The 16,649-nt window shown below is 40.9% G+C and overlaps 2 pseudogenes; one reads left to right on the top strand and one right to left on the bottom strand.

Moving 5' to 3' along the window:
- The first annotated feature begins 2,781 nt into the window (after window positions 1-2,781).
- On the top strand, window positions 2,782-4,648 carry LOC112929940 (elongation factor 1-alpha 1 pseudogene; annotated as a pseudogene).
- A 6,838-nt stretch (window positions 4,649-11,486) lies between these two features.
- LOC112929929 (PRELI domain-containing protein 1, mitochondrial pseudogene) lies at window positions 11,487-12,371 on the bottom strand (annotated as a pseudogene).
- Window positions 12,372-16,649: the final 4,278 nt, after the last annotated feature.

The raw sequence follows: 16,649 nt of genomic DNA, 5'->3' as shown, positions 1-16,649 counted from the left end.
GGGCCAAGGCCCACTACAGGTTCACTGACTTCTATGGAGGCCTTGCCTGCTGGCATGCTTTCCTACAGATGCATAGTATTCCAATGGACATGCATGCTGCCATGGAGTCCAATTACAAAGGTTTGATTGGGGGTGTGCAAGTGCACAGCTGGAGGGCCTAGCTCTGCCTAAGAACATTGGTCATGACCAGTGATAAAAAGAAGCACCTGGGGATCCCTGGGTGGTGCAGCGGTTTGGCGCCTGCCTTTGGCCCAGGGCACGATCCTGGAGACCCGGGATCGAGTCCCGCGTCGGGCTCCCGGTACATGGAGCCTGCTTCTCCCTCTGCCTGTGTCTCTGCCTCTCTCTCTCTCTCTCTCTGTGTGACTATCATAAATAAATAAAAATTTAAAAAAATTTTTAAAAAAAGCACCTGATCTTGGCCCACAAGCAGCTGCCAGGGCCCTGGTTGTCACTGTGCTTGCCTGTGGCTATCTACTCTCCCCCCAGGCATTCACACTGGAGGCTAATGGCTGGCATCAGGTGGGTGGCATGCAGGTGCACAGCTGGATGTGCTAGTCTTGAGCACTGACTCAATGATGGGGTTCAGCCAGAGGGTCTTAGGCTGGTGTCTTCAGCCTCCTAGATGCAAAAGCCAGATCTGGCTGTAAGTGTGACTCTCAAACTCCAGTAGGGATGGGGAAGGACTCGGGCACCTAGCATCAGCAAATGTGAAAACCTATTGGGTGAGAGCTAAAGAGATCTTCAGGGATCTGCAATGGCTACACTGGCCCTTGGCTTCATAAGTGGTAAATTCTGTTGAGGTTGAAGAGCAGGTTTGTGAAAATCATGATTGCTCCCATTGTATGCTAATAACAGCCTCTGCTTTCCTTCCTTGTTCCTAGCTGTCTCAATACTATCTCAGAGAATTCAAAATAACATAAAGATGCTTACTGAAGTCAGGAGGGCAATGGATAAACAATGTGTGTGTGTGTGTGTGTGTGTGTGTGTGTGCGCAACTTATCAAAGACTCTGATTTTAGTTAAGATTAACAAATTTTGCATTAGTATTTTCACAACCTCAGGAGTGTAATATATTCAGTAATAAGGAAGATCAGACATTGATACTGTGGTAATTAAGTGCCAAGCCATGTTCTTTACTTGTATTTACTTATGTGATGATCACAACAAGCCAATGAGGTGAATTCTGTTATTCTCATTTTACATATAAGGAAGCTAAGACACAGCAATATTAATTTTTCCAGCATAACAGAACTAATAAGGTGTGTAGGAGCTTAATTACAACATTCTGCTCCCTTGCCCAGCTACACACAAACTAATAGGTATGTGATATTTGTGATGTGGTGGTCTTCAACTATAAATGCTTTTCTTTCACTGTGGAAGACCACTTATTTCACATTTTGTCATAGTAGTTTTAAGAGCATGTGGCTGATTAGAAACGACAAATACCCAGCATTTGCTTCGACATGGATGGAACTAGAGGGTATTATGCTGAGTGAAATAAGTCAATCGGAGAAGGACAAACATTATATGGTCTCATTCATTTGGGGAATATAAAAAATAGTGAAAGGGAATAAAGGGGAAAGGAGAAAAAATAAATGGGAAATATCAGAAAGGGAGACAGAACATGAAAGACTCCTAACTCTGGGAAACGAACTAGGGGTGGTGGAAGGGGAGGAGGGCGGGGGGTGGGGGTGACTGGGTGGCGGGCACTGAGGTGGGCACTTGACGGGATGAGCACTGGTTGTTATTCTGTATGTTGACAAATTGAACACCAATAAAAAATAAATGTATTAAAAAAAGAGTATGTGGCTGGAAGTGTATTGCTTTTGGATTTCTTGTTCATATGCTTTCTAAGAAAACTCTAGCTTGTATACTAAGACATAACAGTCTACTTTAGTTTCACTTTTTCTTTTGCAGTTATAGTTTGTTCTTGATGAGTTCAGGAACCATGCCTTCTCTTTCCCCTCAATATTCTAGAATCATGGCATGGTGCTAGGCTCATAAAAAGGGAATAACAAATGTTGGTGTATTCACTGCTAATTTTTTATCCAAAAACTACATCTGATAGTTATTTGTAATTTGCATAAAGAACACATTCCTCCAAAAAGAATTTATTTTTTGAGTCCATTTTGTGATAGGGACATAAGAATAAAAATGCTGCCATTGAGGAACTTCTGGCATAATAGGAAGAGACATATGTAAACAAATTATGCAGTGATGTGCTATAGAGCAATTGTTAAAATTTGATAAATGTGTGATGAGTAAGTAAGCTTCAGTGGAGATGGAGAATTCTAATCCTGATTTTGGTAAGAAATATTGGACACATGCACTGTTAGAACTGAAAAAAAGTTTTCGGGATTATTTTGTCTAATCTCTCATTTTATAGGTAAGAACCTGGAGTACTGGGATGTTGAATGGGATTTCCCCTATAAGTCCAAACTTGACTATGAAGAAAAACTGCTGGTAAGAAAGAAAGAAAGAAAGAAAGAAAGAAAGAAAGAAAGAAAGAAAGAAAGAGGGATCCCTGGGTGGCACAGCGGTTTGGCGCCTGCCTTTGGCCCAGGGAGCGATCCTGGAGACCCAGGATCGAGTCCCATGTCGGGCTCCCAGTGCATGGAGCCTGCTTCTCCCTCTGCCTGTGTCTCTGCCTCTCTCTCTCTCTCTCTGTGACTATCATAAATAAATAAAAATTTAAAAAATTAAAAAATAAATAAAAATAAATAAAAAAGAAAGAGCTTTTTCGCAACGGGTTTGCAGCTAGAACACAGCTGTCGTGAAAACCACCGCTAAACCTAAACCAAAATGGTAAAGGAAAAGACTCACATCAACATCGTCGTCATTGGACACGTAGATTCGGGCAAGTCTACCACTACTGGCCATCTGATCTACAAATGTGGTGGGATCGACAAAAGAACTATTGAAAAATTTGAGAAGAAGGCTGCTGAGATGGGAAAAGGCTCCTTCAGGTATGCCTGGGTCTTGGATAAACTGAAAGCTGAACGTGAACGTGGGATCACCATTGGTACCTCCCTGTGGAAATTCGAGACCAGCAAGTATTATGTGACCATCACTGATGCCCCAGGACACAGAGACTTTATCAAAAACATTACAGGCACATCTCAGGCTGACTGTCCTGATTGTTGCTGCTGGTGTTGGTGAATTTGAAGCAGGTATCTCCAAGAATGGGCAGACCCATGAGCATGCCCTTCTGGCTTACACACTGGGTGTAAAACAACTAATTGTTGGTGTTAACAAAATGGATTCCACTGAACCACCCTACAGCCAGAAGAGATACGAGGGAATCGTTAAGGAAGTCAGCACCTACATTAAGAAAATTGGCTACAACCCCAACACAGTAGCATTTGTGCCAATTTCTGGTTGGAATGGTGACAACATGCTGGAGCCAAGTGCTAAGATGCCTTGGTTCAAGGGGCAGAAAGTCACCCATAAAGATGGGAAAGCCAGTGGAACCACACTGCTTGAAGCTCTGGCTTGCAGTCTGCCACCAACTCATCCAACTGATATGCCCTTGCGTCTGCCTCTCCAGGACATCTACAAAATTGGTGGTATTGGTACTGTCCCAGTGGGTCGAGTGGAGACTGGTGTTCTTAAGCCTGGCATGGTGGTCACCTTTGCTCCAGTCAATGTTACAACTGAAGTAAAGTCTGTTGAGTGAGGCTCTTCCTGGGAACAACGTGGGCTTCAATGTCAGGAAGTATCTGTCAAAGATGTTCGTCGTGGCAATGTGGCTGGTGACAGCAAAAATGACCCACCAATGGAAGCAGCTGGCTTCACGGCTCAGGTGATTATCCTGAACCATCCAGGCCAAATCAGTGCTGGACATGCACCTGTGCTGGATTGTCGCACAGCTCACATTGCTTGCAAGTTTGCTGAGCTGAAGAAGATAGATCGTCATTCTGGAAGAAAGCTGGAAGATGGTCCCAAGTTCTTGAAATCTGGGGATGCTGCCATTGTTGATATGGTTCCTGGCAAACCTGTGTGTGTTGAGAGCTTCTCTGACTATCCTCCTCCGGGCCGTTTTGCTGTACATGGCATGAGACAGACGGTTGCTGTGAGTGTCATCAAAGTAGTGGACAAGAAGGCAGCTGGAGCTGGCAAAGTCACCATGTCTCCCCAGAAAGCTCAGAAGGCTAAATGAATATTGTCCCCAATACCTGCCACCCCAGTCTTAATCAGTGGTGGAAGAACGGTCTCAGAACTGTTTGTGTCAATTGGCCGTTTAATAGTAAAAGACTGGTTAATGATGACAATGCATCGTAAAACCTTCAGAAGGAAAGGACAATGTTTTGTGGACCATTTGTTTGTGTGTGTGTGTGTGTGTGTGGCAGTTTTAAGTTATTAGGTTTTTTTTTAACGCTATAATTTAAGCTACACAGGTGATTTTCTACAGGATGCACTTTGCATACTATATCTTGGCAAATCAAACTCCAATAAAACTTACATTAATTTTAAGCAAGGTCAATCAACATCTCTATTTATATCTACATTACCATTGATCTGTCCATTTCAATTCATTTTCCTGTTTCATTAGGCTTTTGTTAAAAATGTGTTCTTTTAAAAAATGTGTTATTTTTCTGAAAGATGGACTTCTCCTGAAGAACTATCTTTTCTTCTTTGATTCATAACCATATGAAGCTCTATACAAAGGCTTCCTGGTTTCAAATATTTGGATGTTAACAAAACAGCATAACATGCACTGTTAAATCATATTTTCAAATTGTAGAAGCTAATATTACTTAGACTATTTGATGAATCCTAGTAATTTTGTTTTCTTTCCTATGTTTTTGGGTTTTGTTTTTTTATTTTATTTTTTAAATTTATTTATTTTTAAATTTCTCTTTATTGGAGTTCAATTTGCCAACATATAGCATAACACCCAGTGCTCATCCCATCAAGTGCCCCCCTCAGTGCCCATCACCCAGTCACCCCCACCACCTGCCCACCTCTCTTTCCACCATCCCTTGTTCGTTTCCCAGAGTTAGGAGTCTCTCATGTTCTGTCTTCCACTCTTATACTTCCCACTCATATCCTGTTCCTCAGGGATATTGGTCTATAATTCTCCTTTTTGGTGGGGTTTTTGTCTGGTTTTGGAATTAAGGTGATGCTGGCCTCATAGAACGAATTTGGAAGTACTCCATCTCTTTCTATCTTTCCGAACAGCTTTAATACAATATATATGGTTTCTTCTTTAAATGTTTGATAGAATTCCCCAGGGAAGCCATGTGGCCCTGACTTTTGTGTCTTGGGAGGTTTTTAAGGACTGCTTCAGTTTCCTCCCTGTTTATCGGCCTGTCCAGGTTTTCTATTTCTTCCTGTGCCAGTTTTGGTAGTTTGTGGTTTTCCAGAAATGCATCCATTTCTTCTAGATTGCCTAATTTATTGGTGTATAGCAGCTCATAATGTTTTTAAAATCGTTTGTATTTCCTTGGCATTGGTGGTGATCTCTCCTTTGTCATTCATGATTTTATTAATTTGAGTCTTTTCTCTCTTCTTTTTAATCTGGCTAATGGTTTATCTATCTTATTTAATCTTTCAAGGAACCAAATTCTGGTTTTGTTAATCTGTTCTATAGTTCTTCTAGTCTCTATTTCATTGAGTTCTGCTCAAATCTTTATTAACTCTCTTCTGCTGGGTGTAGGATCTACTTTTTTTTTTTCTCCAGCTCCTTTCTGTGAAAGGTTAGCTTTTGTATTTGAGTTCTTTCCAGTTTTTTGAGGGATACTTGTATTGTGATGTATTTCCCCCTCCAGGCTGCTTTTGCTGCATCCCAAAGATTTTGAACGGTTGTATCTTCATTCTCATTAGTTTCCATGAATTTTTAAAATTCTTCTCCAATTTCCTGGTTTGACCCTTTCATCTTTTAGCAGGATGGTCCTTAACCTCCATGTGTTTGAAATCCTTCCAAACTCCTTCTTGTGATTTAGTTCTAATTTCAAAGCATTATGGTCTGAAAATATGTAGGGGATGATCCCAATCTTTTGGTATCGGTTGAGACCTGATTTGTGACCCAGTATGTGGTCTATTCTGGAGAAAGTTCCATGTGCACTTGAGAAGAATGTGTATTCAGTTGTGCTTGGATGTAAAGTTTTCTAAATATCTGTGAAATCCATCTGGTCCAGTGTATCATTTAAAGCTCTTGTTTCTTTTGTGATGGTGTGCTTAGAAGACATGTCGATTGTAGAAAGCGGTACATTCAAGTCACCAAGTATAAGTGTATAATTATCTAAGTATATCTTAACTTTGGTTATTAATTGAATGATATACTTGGCTGCTCCCACATTCGGGGCATAAATATTGATGATTGTTAGGTCCTCTTGTTGGATAGATCCTTTAAGTATGATATAGTGTCCCTCTTCAGCTCTTACTACAGTCTTTGGGATAAACTTCATCTGAAATGAGGATGGCTACCCCTGCTTTCTTTTGAGGACCATTTGAATGGTAAATGGTTCTCCAACCTTTTATTTTCAGGCTGTAGGTGTCCTTATGTCTAAAATGAGTCTCTTGTAAACAGCAAATAGATGGGTCCTGCTTTTTGTCCAGTCTGAAACCCTGCACCTTTTGATGGGATCATTAAGCCCGTTCACGTTCAGAGTTACTATTGAAAGATATGAATTTAGTGTCATCATGATACCTATTCAGTCCCTGTCTTTGTGGATTGTTCCCTTGGACTTCCTCTTTCTATTACAGAGTCCTCCTTAGTATTTCTTGCAGAGCTGGCCTGGTGGTCACATATTCTTTCAGTTCCTGCCTATCTTGGAAGTTCTTTATCTCTCCTTCTATTCTGAATGAGAGCCTTGCTGGATAAAGTATTCTTGGCTGCAGGTTCTTCTCATTTAGCACCCTGAATGTATCCTGCCAACCCTTTCTGGCCTGCCAGGTCTCTGTGGAGAGGTCTGCTGTTAATCTAATATTTCTCCCCATAAAAGTTAGAGATTTCTTGTCTCTTGCTGCTTTAAGGATCTTCTCTTTATCTTTGGAATTTGCAAGTTTCACTATTAAATGTCGAGGTGTTGAACGGTTTTTATTTATTTTAGTTGGGGATCTCTCTTGGAACTGAATGCCTGTTTCCTTCCCCACGTTAGGGAAGTTTTCAGCTATGATTTGTTCAAATATGCTTTCTGCTCCTCTCGGTGCCCTCAGAAACCTCAATTAAATGTAGATTTTTCCTTCTGAGGCTGTCATTTATTTCCCTTAACCTATCTTCATGATCTTTTAATTGTTTTTCTCTTTTTTCCTCAACTTCCCTCCTTGCCGTCAACTTGTCTTCTATGTCACTCACTCTTCTACCTCGTATACCCTTGTCGTTAGGACCTCCAGTTTGGATTGCATCTCATTTAATTGATTTTTAATTTCTGCCTGATTAGATCTAAATTCTGCAGTCATGAAGTCTTTTGAATCCTTTATGCTTTTTTCTAGAGCCACCAGTAGCTTTATAATTGTGCTTCTGATTTGGCTCTCTGACATTGAATTGTAATCCAAATTCTCTAATTCTGTGGGAGAGAGGACTGTTTCTGATTCTTTCTTTTGAGGTGAGTTTTTCCTTCTAGTCATTTTGCTCAGTGAGTGGCCAAAGACAAGTTGTCCTGGGAAAAGGAGAAAAAGAGAGAAGAGAAAAAGGACAAGAAGAAAGAAGAAGAGAAAAAAAGGGGGGGGGGAAGCAAACAGAAAATAAAAAACAATTGGGAGTATCCTCTGATTCTGTATACTCTAAATTCCTCGACTTCCCCCTGGAAGTTTCCAGTGCTGCTTGGTCAATCACTTGCTTTTTCCCTGTCAGTCTAGCTGGTTTTCTGGGGGAGGGGCCTGCTGTGCTGATTCTCAGGTGTCAGCACTTGGGGAAGCAGCTTAGCCCTCTGCCTGGTGCATGGCTCAGTGGGAGTTGTTTTTCCTGTTTATCCTGTGAGGCCACTGTGAAGCTCAGTGGGGGTTGTTTATCCTGTGAGGCCCCCAGGAATAACAACAGTGGCCGTCGCTAGCTCTCCAGCCCTGGAGTCAGCTCTCTCAGTAACTCCTGCAGTTCCCAGTCTGCAGGGGCCTGGATGCTCCAGGGGTGGGCCGCCAATCTGCATAGTTTGGGGCTGCCCAGCGGCAGGGGCGTCTCGGCTGTCCTGTGCCCTCCTCGCTTCTGCCTGTCCCGGGGGGAGCGCCGGGTCCTGGGTTCTGTCTCCCAGCACCCCGGGCTCTGGGCCTGTGACTCTGGAATCGCACTCCCCGGTCCCGTAGCCCCCTCCTCGTGGAGCCTCTGCCCGAGCCCCTCCGAGCTGCTCCCGGGTCCAGTGGTGTGCGTTGCAGCCCTTTAGGGAGCTCGGCTGAGGGTTGTGGCAGGCTCTCTCCAGGGTGCAGGTGCTCTGTTAGTGCCCCTGAGAGCCTGAGGCCATCCCTGCCCCTCCTGGGATCCGGCTCCAATTCCCTTCAAGTGCCTTTCTGTCTGGGAAGATTGGTGCAGCTCCTGCTTCTCGGGGTCGGGGCTTTCCTGTCCTGGGGGCACTTGCCCTGCCGCCTTAGCCCATTCCTCGCAGGGCCCCTCCTCTTTGGATGCTTTTTATTTCTTTGTTTTTTTTTTTTTTTTTTTTCCATCTTCCTACCTTGATAGAAGCTCAAACTCTTCTCACTGTAGCATTCCGGCTGTTCTCTCTTTAAATCTCAGACCGAATTCGTAGGTTTTCAGGATGATTTGAAAGTTATCTAGGTAAGTTGGTGGGGACAGGTGACTTGAGGAACCCTACTCTTCTGCCGTCTTGCCCCTTCCTCCAAGTTACTAGTTCTTAAAATCAGTACTTTTTAATGGAAACGACCAAAAATATATCAGAGAATTTTGAGACCCACTAAAACAAACATTTAATGAGGGGGCAAAAAAAGAATAGGCACTACAGGGGTCTCTGGGAGGCTTAGTCAGTTAAGCATGACTCTTGATTTCAGCTCAGGTCATGATCTCAGGTCATGAGATGGAGTCCTGTGTCAGGCTCTGTCCTAAGCATGGAGCCTACTTGAAATTCTCTCTCTCTCCCTGCTCCCTTTTTCTGTCCTTCCCTCTGCTTACTTGGACACTCTAAATAAATAAATAAACAAAAATTGTCACTATAACATTTATTTATTGTATAGATGACACAATGTTAATTTCAGGTATACACCATAGTAATTTGACAAGTATATACATTATGTTCACCACAAATGTTGCTGTCTGTCCCATTATATCACTCTTAAAATATCATTTACTGTATTCCTTATGCTGTGCTTTTATTCCCATGACTTGTTCATTTCATAACTGGAAGCATGTATCTTCCTCTCCCCTTCACCTATTTTGCCTAAACTCCACTCCTTCCCCTGGACACTGTCAGTTTGTTTTCTGTAATTATAGGTCTGATTCAGCTTTTTGTTTGTTGACTCATTTTTTTTTTATTCCACTTATGAGTAGAATTATATGGCATTTATCTTTCTCAGTCTGACATTTCACTTAGGATAATACCTTCTAGGCCCATCCATGTTATCGCAAATGACATGATCTCATCCTTTTTATGATTACATAATCTATTGTATATATATATATCACATTTTCCTTAACCACTCATCTATTGGTGGGTGCTTAGGTTGCTTCCATAACTTTCCTATTATATAGCTGCAATAAACACAGGAGTGCATATATCTCTTTTGAATTACTGTTTTAGTTTCTCGGGTGGCAGATAACCAATAGTGGAATTATTGGATCAGATGGTAGTTTTTAGAATTTTTGAGGAATTTGTATACTGTTTTCCTCAGTGGCTTCACCAATTTACATTCCCACTAACAGTGCACGAGGATTCCCTTACCTGCATTGTAATCAACACTTGTCATTTTGATTTTAGCCATTTTTAAAAAATATTTATTTATTCATGAGAGACATACAGAGATAGCCAGAGACACAGGCAGAGGGAGCAGCAGGCTCCCTGCAGGGTGCCTGATGCGGGACTCAATCCCGGGACTCTGGGATCACACCCAGAGCTGAAGGCAGACACTCAACCACTGAGCCACTCAGGCATCTCTGATTTAGCCATTGTAACTGGAGTAACATGATACTTCATTGTGAGTTTTATTCGCACCTCCCTTATTAGTGATGTTGAGCATCTTTTCATGTGCCTATTGGTCATTTCTATGTTGGCTTTGGAAAAGTGTCTATTCAGGTGTTCTGTTCATTTTTTAATTGGGTTGCTTGTTTTCTTGGTGTTGAATTGTACAAATTCTTTATATATTTTGGATATTGACCCTTTATCAGATATAGTTTTAGTAAATATCTTCTTCCATTTAGTACATTAGGTTGCCTTTTTGCTTTGTTAATTTGGTTTCCTTTGCTATGCAGAAGCTTTTTTGGATATAGTCCTAATATTTTATTTTTGCATTTGTTTCCCTTGTTGTAGGAGACATATCCATAAAGATGTTGCTAAGGCTGCTGTCAGACAACTTACTGTTCAAGGATTTTTATGGTTTCAGATCTCACATTTAGGTCTTTAATCCATTTTTTTCTCTCTTTTTTTTTTCTTTAATCCATTTTGAGTTTATTTTTGTGTATGGTGTTTGAAAGTGGCCCAGTTTCATTGTTATACATGAATCTGTCCAGTTTCCCTGCACTGTTTATTGAAAAGACTGTTTTTTCCTTTTGTGTAATTTTGCCTTCTTTGACATAGATTAATTGATCAGATAACCATGTTTTTTTTTTTTTTCCTTTACTGTGGTCTCTATTACTGTTCTATTGATCTATGTTTCTACTTTTTTAAAAAAAAGATTTTGTTTATTTATTCATGAGAGGCACACAGAAAGAGAGGCAGACACACAGGCAGAGGGAGAAGCAGGCTCCATGCAGGGAGCCTGACGTGGGACTCGATCCTGGGACTCGAGGATCACACCTGGGTTGAAGGCAGGCACTAAACCGCTGAGCCACCCAGGTGTTCCTCTATGTGTCTACTTTTGTGCCAATACCATATTGCTGTGCTTAGTACAGCTTTGTAATAGAACTTGAAGTATCGAATCTGGGATTGTAATACCCCCAGCTTTGTTGTTCTTTCTCAGAATTACATTGGTTATTAAGGGTCTTTTGTGGATTTCATACAAATTTTAGTATTATTCTAGTTTTGTGAAAAATGCTGTTGTATTTGATAGTGATTACACTGAATCTGTAGATTGCTTTGGATAATATGAACATTTTTTTTTTTGAATCCAAAAAATACTGAGTGCCTGTTATGTGCTAGATAATGTTCCAGGTACTTGGGACATAGTAGAGAACATGACGATGGGCCCTGCCCTCACGGAGCTTATAGTTTAGCATTTGTCATCCCCACACCTGCATGTAGTCTGTGACCCTGAGGAGGCCACCACTCTGTGCCTGCTCTTGGCTGCTTGACGTGGGAACAGGCAGGCCCGGCTCAGGGGGACAATGTGCCTGCTACACCATGAAGGCCAAACAGGACACCCGCCCCCAACCCACCACCCAGACAGTAGAAAGGGCTGGAAGTTGACTTTTAATAATAAAGTACAAGGGTAAAAAGGCAGAGAGCATTGGGCCAGGTGGTCAGGTGTCCTACCACACCAGGGCTCGGGGCTAGCTATACAAAGTGCTGCTGCTGTCGCTGCTTGGTGGTGGCCTTGCTTGCAAGGTCCTTGGTCTTCTCTGTAGCTGCCAGTGCCGTCTCCTTTGCCTTCTCCTTGGCTTCCTTGGCTGTCTCAAAAAGGGTTTTGGAAGGGGCCTCAACTTGCAGCTTGGCCAAGATATATTCAAAGCCCTTCATTGTCTTGGTCACATTGCTTTTGAACCAGGCAAGACCAAATTTCTGGACAGCTCTGGAGACACCAAATAAGCTAGAGGAGACCCAGGCTTCCTGGCGGATTTCGGTCCAGCCACTGTTATCAGAATTCACACAGTAAACACATCGTTACTCCACCACCGTCAGCCATCAGTTGATGTTCCAGGTGAAGGTGGTCATGGTCTGGTTCTGTGGTCCACAGTAGAATCCTCCAGGATGTACCCTGAGTGAGCAACATTGGCAGGAAATGGTCGTGCAGCCCAGCGAGGCATCCTGATGGTCTTGGTCAGGAGACGCCGGGACAGGAGTTTCTGGTCAGGGTTCACCTCCCGGTGCACAATGTCTTCCGTCAAGACACATTTGCTATAGGGATTTGGGTATCACTGCCAGAAGGTAGTGAACACTTGGTTCCAGGAACTCCAGAGCACGCTCTGGCCCAGGAAATACTTCACCATCGTCCCGGCCAGGTGGGCTCAGCACCTGTGCAGTGTCAGGGGTGCGAAGTCAGGGGAGGGGCGGGGGGGGCACGCAGAGGCCGGGTCAGGACTCGGTGCCCACCCGCCAGACTCACAGCTCAGTAACCACCACACCGCGCCCAAGGAGCCGCTGGCACCATGAGGAGCTGTTGGGGCGTGCATCTTCCAGTGCAGCCGAGCAGTACCAACCACTTCTGGCGCCCGGGCCTGAATGAACATTTTTTTAATATGAACATTTTAAGAATATAAATTCTTCCAATCCATGAGCATGAGCTATGTTTCCATTTGTTTGAGTCATTTTCAATTTCTTTCATCAGCATTTTGTAGTTTTTTGAATGAGGTCTTTAACTTCTTTGGTTAAGTTTGTTCCTAGATATTTTTTATGCATCTGTAAATTGTGTTGTATTTTTAAATTTCACTGTTATTATTAGTGTATAGAAAAGCTACTGATTGTGGGTATTAATTTTATATCCTGCGACTTTACTGAATTTATTACTTCTAGGTTTTTGGTGGGGTTTTTTGGGTTTCTAGGTATAGAATCATGTTGTCTGCAAATAGTGACAGTTTAACTTCTATTTATTTGTTTGTTTATTTATTTATTTGCCAACACAGCTCTTAGTTTTCTTGTCCGATTGCTGTGGCTAGAACTATGTTAAGTAAAAGTGGCAAGAGTGGACATTCTCTCTTGTTCCAGATCTTGGAAAGAAAATTATCTGTTTTTTATCATTGAGTATTATGCTAGCTATGGGTTTTTCTTATATGGCTTTTATTATGTTGAGGTATATTTCCTCTAAACTCACTTTGTTTAAAATTTTCATAATGAATAGATCTTGTACTTTGTCAAATACTTTTTCTGCATCTATTGAGATGATCATATGATTTTTATTCATTTTGTTGATGTGGTGTATGATATTGATTTGTCAATGTGGAACCATCCTTGCATCCCTAGAATAAACCCCACCTGATTGTGGCAGTAGGTCTTTTAAATGTATTGTTGTATGTGGTTTGCTACTATCTTGTTGAAGATTTTTTAATCTATATTCATTGGAGATATTGGCCCGTAGTTTTCTTCCTTTTTTTTTTTTTTAATGTCTTTGTCTAGCTTTGGTATCAGGGTAATGCTTGCATCATAGAATGAATTTGGAAGTTTTTGTTCCTCTTCTACATTCTGTAATAGTTTGAATAGAATTTGTATTAACTCTTCTATAAATGTCTTTTACAATTCACCTGGGAATCCATCTGGTCCTGGGCTTTTATTTTTCAGTAGTTTTTGATTACCAATTCAATTTTGATACTTGTAATCAGTTTGTTGAGATTTTCTATTTGTTCCTGGTTCAATTTTGGAAGAATCTGTTTCTAGGACTGTATCTATTTCTTCTAGGTTGTCCAGGGTTGGTGTTTTGTTTTGGTTTGGTTTTTTTGAGAGAGAGAGCAAGAGTGTGAGTGTGGAGAGGGGGAGAGGGAGAGTGAGAATCCTCAAGCAATCTCCCTGCCGTGTGCAGAGCCCGCAGGGCTCAATCCCAGGACCTGGAGATCATGACCTGAGCTGAAATCGAGAGTCAGGCATTCAATTGACTGAGTCACCCAGGCACCGCTAGGTGTACAATTTGTTGGCATATTATTTTTTGTAGTATTCTGTTATCAATTTCTGTGGTGTCAGTTGTTATTGCTCTCATTTCTGATTTTACTGATTTGGGTCCTTTTTCTTTTTTTCCTAATGAGTCTGGCCAGGGGTGCCAACTTTGTGTATCTTTTCAAAGAACCAGCTTTTGGTTTCTTGGATCTTTTCTTTTTCTTTTCTTTTCTTTTCTTTTCTTTTCTTTTCTTTTCTTTTCTTTTCTTTTCTTCTTTTCTTTTCTTTCTTTCTTTTTTTCCTTCTTTCTTTGTTTCTCTGTCATCTTTATAATTTTTTTCTTCTATTTACCTTGGGCTTGGTTTGTTCTTGTTTTTCTAGTTCCTTTAGGTATAAGGTTAGATTGTTTCAGCTTTTCTTGTTTTTTGAGGTAGGGCTGTATTGCTACATACTTCATTCTTATAACTGCTCTTGCTGTGTTCCAAAGATTTTGGACTATTGTGTTTTAATTTTCAACTGTCTCTATGTATTTTTCATTTTTTGATTGTTTTGTTGGCTTACTGGTTGTTTAGTATCATATTCACCTCCATGTGTCTGAGAGTTTTTCCAGTTTTCTTTTTCTTGTGATTTATTTCTAGTTTTATACCGTTGTGATCAGGAAAGGTGTATGGTGTGATTTCAGTATTCCTAAATTTACTGAGGCTTGTTTTTGGCCTAATATGTGATCTGTTGTGAACAATATTCCAGGAATGTTCTTTATATATGTCCATCTGGTCCATCTCTTTTGCTGTTCTCTTGCCATTCTTTCTTTGGTTGTTCAGAAGCTGTTCAGTCAGCCCTCACTTTTTCTTCAGGAGGAATTATTCTATTATTAGGCGGACTTTGGTGTGTTCTGTGGTGAGTTCAGGGTCTCCCTATGTCACCATTTTGGACCTATACTAGAGTTTTAAGTGAATTATGTATCATGATTACCATATTACATAGTGTACCATTGGTTGTATATTTATCATAAGCATTAAGTTTTAAGCTGCCTACTTATGTTTTTATGACGTTTATCATCATCCTTTTATTTTGACGCAAAAGATTTTAACATTTCTTGTGAGGCAGGTCTAATGTTAATGAACTAACTCTCTCAGCTTTTATTTGGAAAAGTCTTTATCTCTCCTTCATTTCTGAAGGACAACGTTGGGTATAGATAACTTGGTTGAAAGTTTTTTTTTCTTTCACATTTTTTGAATATATTCTCCCATTTTTTCTGACCTAAGATGTTTCTGTTGAAAAATCCACCTGTAGTCTTATGGGGGAGTCCCTTGTATGTAACTTGTCTCCTTTGCCACTTTCGAAATTCTTTGTCTTCAACTTTTGACAATTATAATCTGTCGTTATGTGGCCCTATTCATATTGAATCTACTTGGGGGTATTTTGGGCCTCATGGATCTGTATGTCTATTTCTCTCTCCAGGTTTGGGAAGTTTGTAGCCACTATTGCTTTAAATATCTTGACTCTTCCTTTCTCTTCTACTTCTTGAATTCCCATAATGCAGATACTGTTTCTTGTGATTGTGTTCCATAGGTTCCATAGACTTTCTTCATTCTTTATTTTTGTTCTAATGAGTTGATGATTTCAAATGTCTTGACTTCTAGGTCATTGTTTTTCTTCTTGGTTGAGTTTGGTTTTGAAGGTCTTTATTGGATTATTAGTTTCATTCATTGTATTTTTTTAGATGTAGGATTTGTTTTTATTTTGTTTTTGATAGTTTCTATTTCTTTGGGCTTCTCTTTTCATGTTCTCTTTTCCTCATTTCACTGAGTTGGCTGTGTATATTTTTCACTAAACTTTAAAAGCATTATTCTCAATTCTTTGATAGATCATAGATCTCCATTTCTTTAGTCATTTATTGGGGCTTTATAAGTTCCCTTTGATGGTGCCCTATTTATCTTACTTTTATGATCCTTGATTCCTGAAGTTGGTGTCTTATGTGTAAGTATTCATATGCATATATGAATATATATGACTTAGGTTCACTTTGACAGACAATTCACTAGTTAGCTTAGTTTGGGTTTCTGGACATATCTGCTAGTAACATCCTTGGTAGGTGAGGCTTGCTGTCAGGATCTGTTTTTGGGTGAGGCCAGTGCCCAAGCTCTGAGGTTGGCCTGTGGGTTGGGGATGCTGCTAGCTGAGAACATTTGGATTGCTGCCTTGATTTCCTTCCTAAGCAAGGCTATAGGCTAGGCTCTGTGGTTTCGTAGGTTCTCTGGTCAGGTTTCCTAGATGTTCAGGGCTGGGTACTATTCTTAGCAGTGCGTGGGGCTATGCATTACTATTACAGAATGGTAACTCTGGAAATTGGATTTTCCTGTCTTCTGGGTTTGTTTCTCTGCCTGTTATAGTTGGTTTAGTGATGTTTTTAACTCATTTTGTAAAGTCTGTGTTGTCACATATGACCACTGTCATCTTGTTTGTGTTACTGTAGTGGTCAGCTAGTGATTTGAGAAACACCTGGTGTTTCTCAACCTGTTAAACACCTGGTTAAACACCTGGTGCCTCCTCTCCCCCAAAGAATCCTATATTTAGTAGATGGGCTGTGTGTGTTGGGGGAAAACCTTCAACTTTCAGCCAGGCAATATACAACTCTAACATAACCTTTACTTTCTGCTTACAGAGAATCTGAAGGTCAAAGTTGAGGGTTTAGAACCTCTCAGATTTTTTTTAGAGCATTCACTGATCTGTTTATGTGTGTTTAGTCATCTAGATTCCTATATGAAAGTAGTCCTTATTGTCTTTATTCCCCAGCCTTTCTTCC

This window comes from Vulpes vulpes, chromosome X (genome assembly GCF_048418805.1).
Source record: "Vulpes vulpes isolate BD-2025 chromosome X, VulVul3, whole genome shotgun sequence".
In the NCBI taxonomy this organism is placed as follows: domain Eukaryota; kingdom Metazoa; phylum Chordata; class Mammalia; order Carnivora; family Canidae; genus Vulpes; species Vulpes vulpes.
The sequence above is the reverse complement of the archived record's forward strand: the minus strand, read 5'-3'. Positions and strand labels throughout refer to the sequence as shown.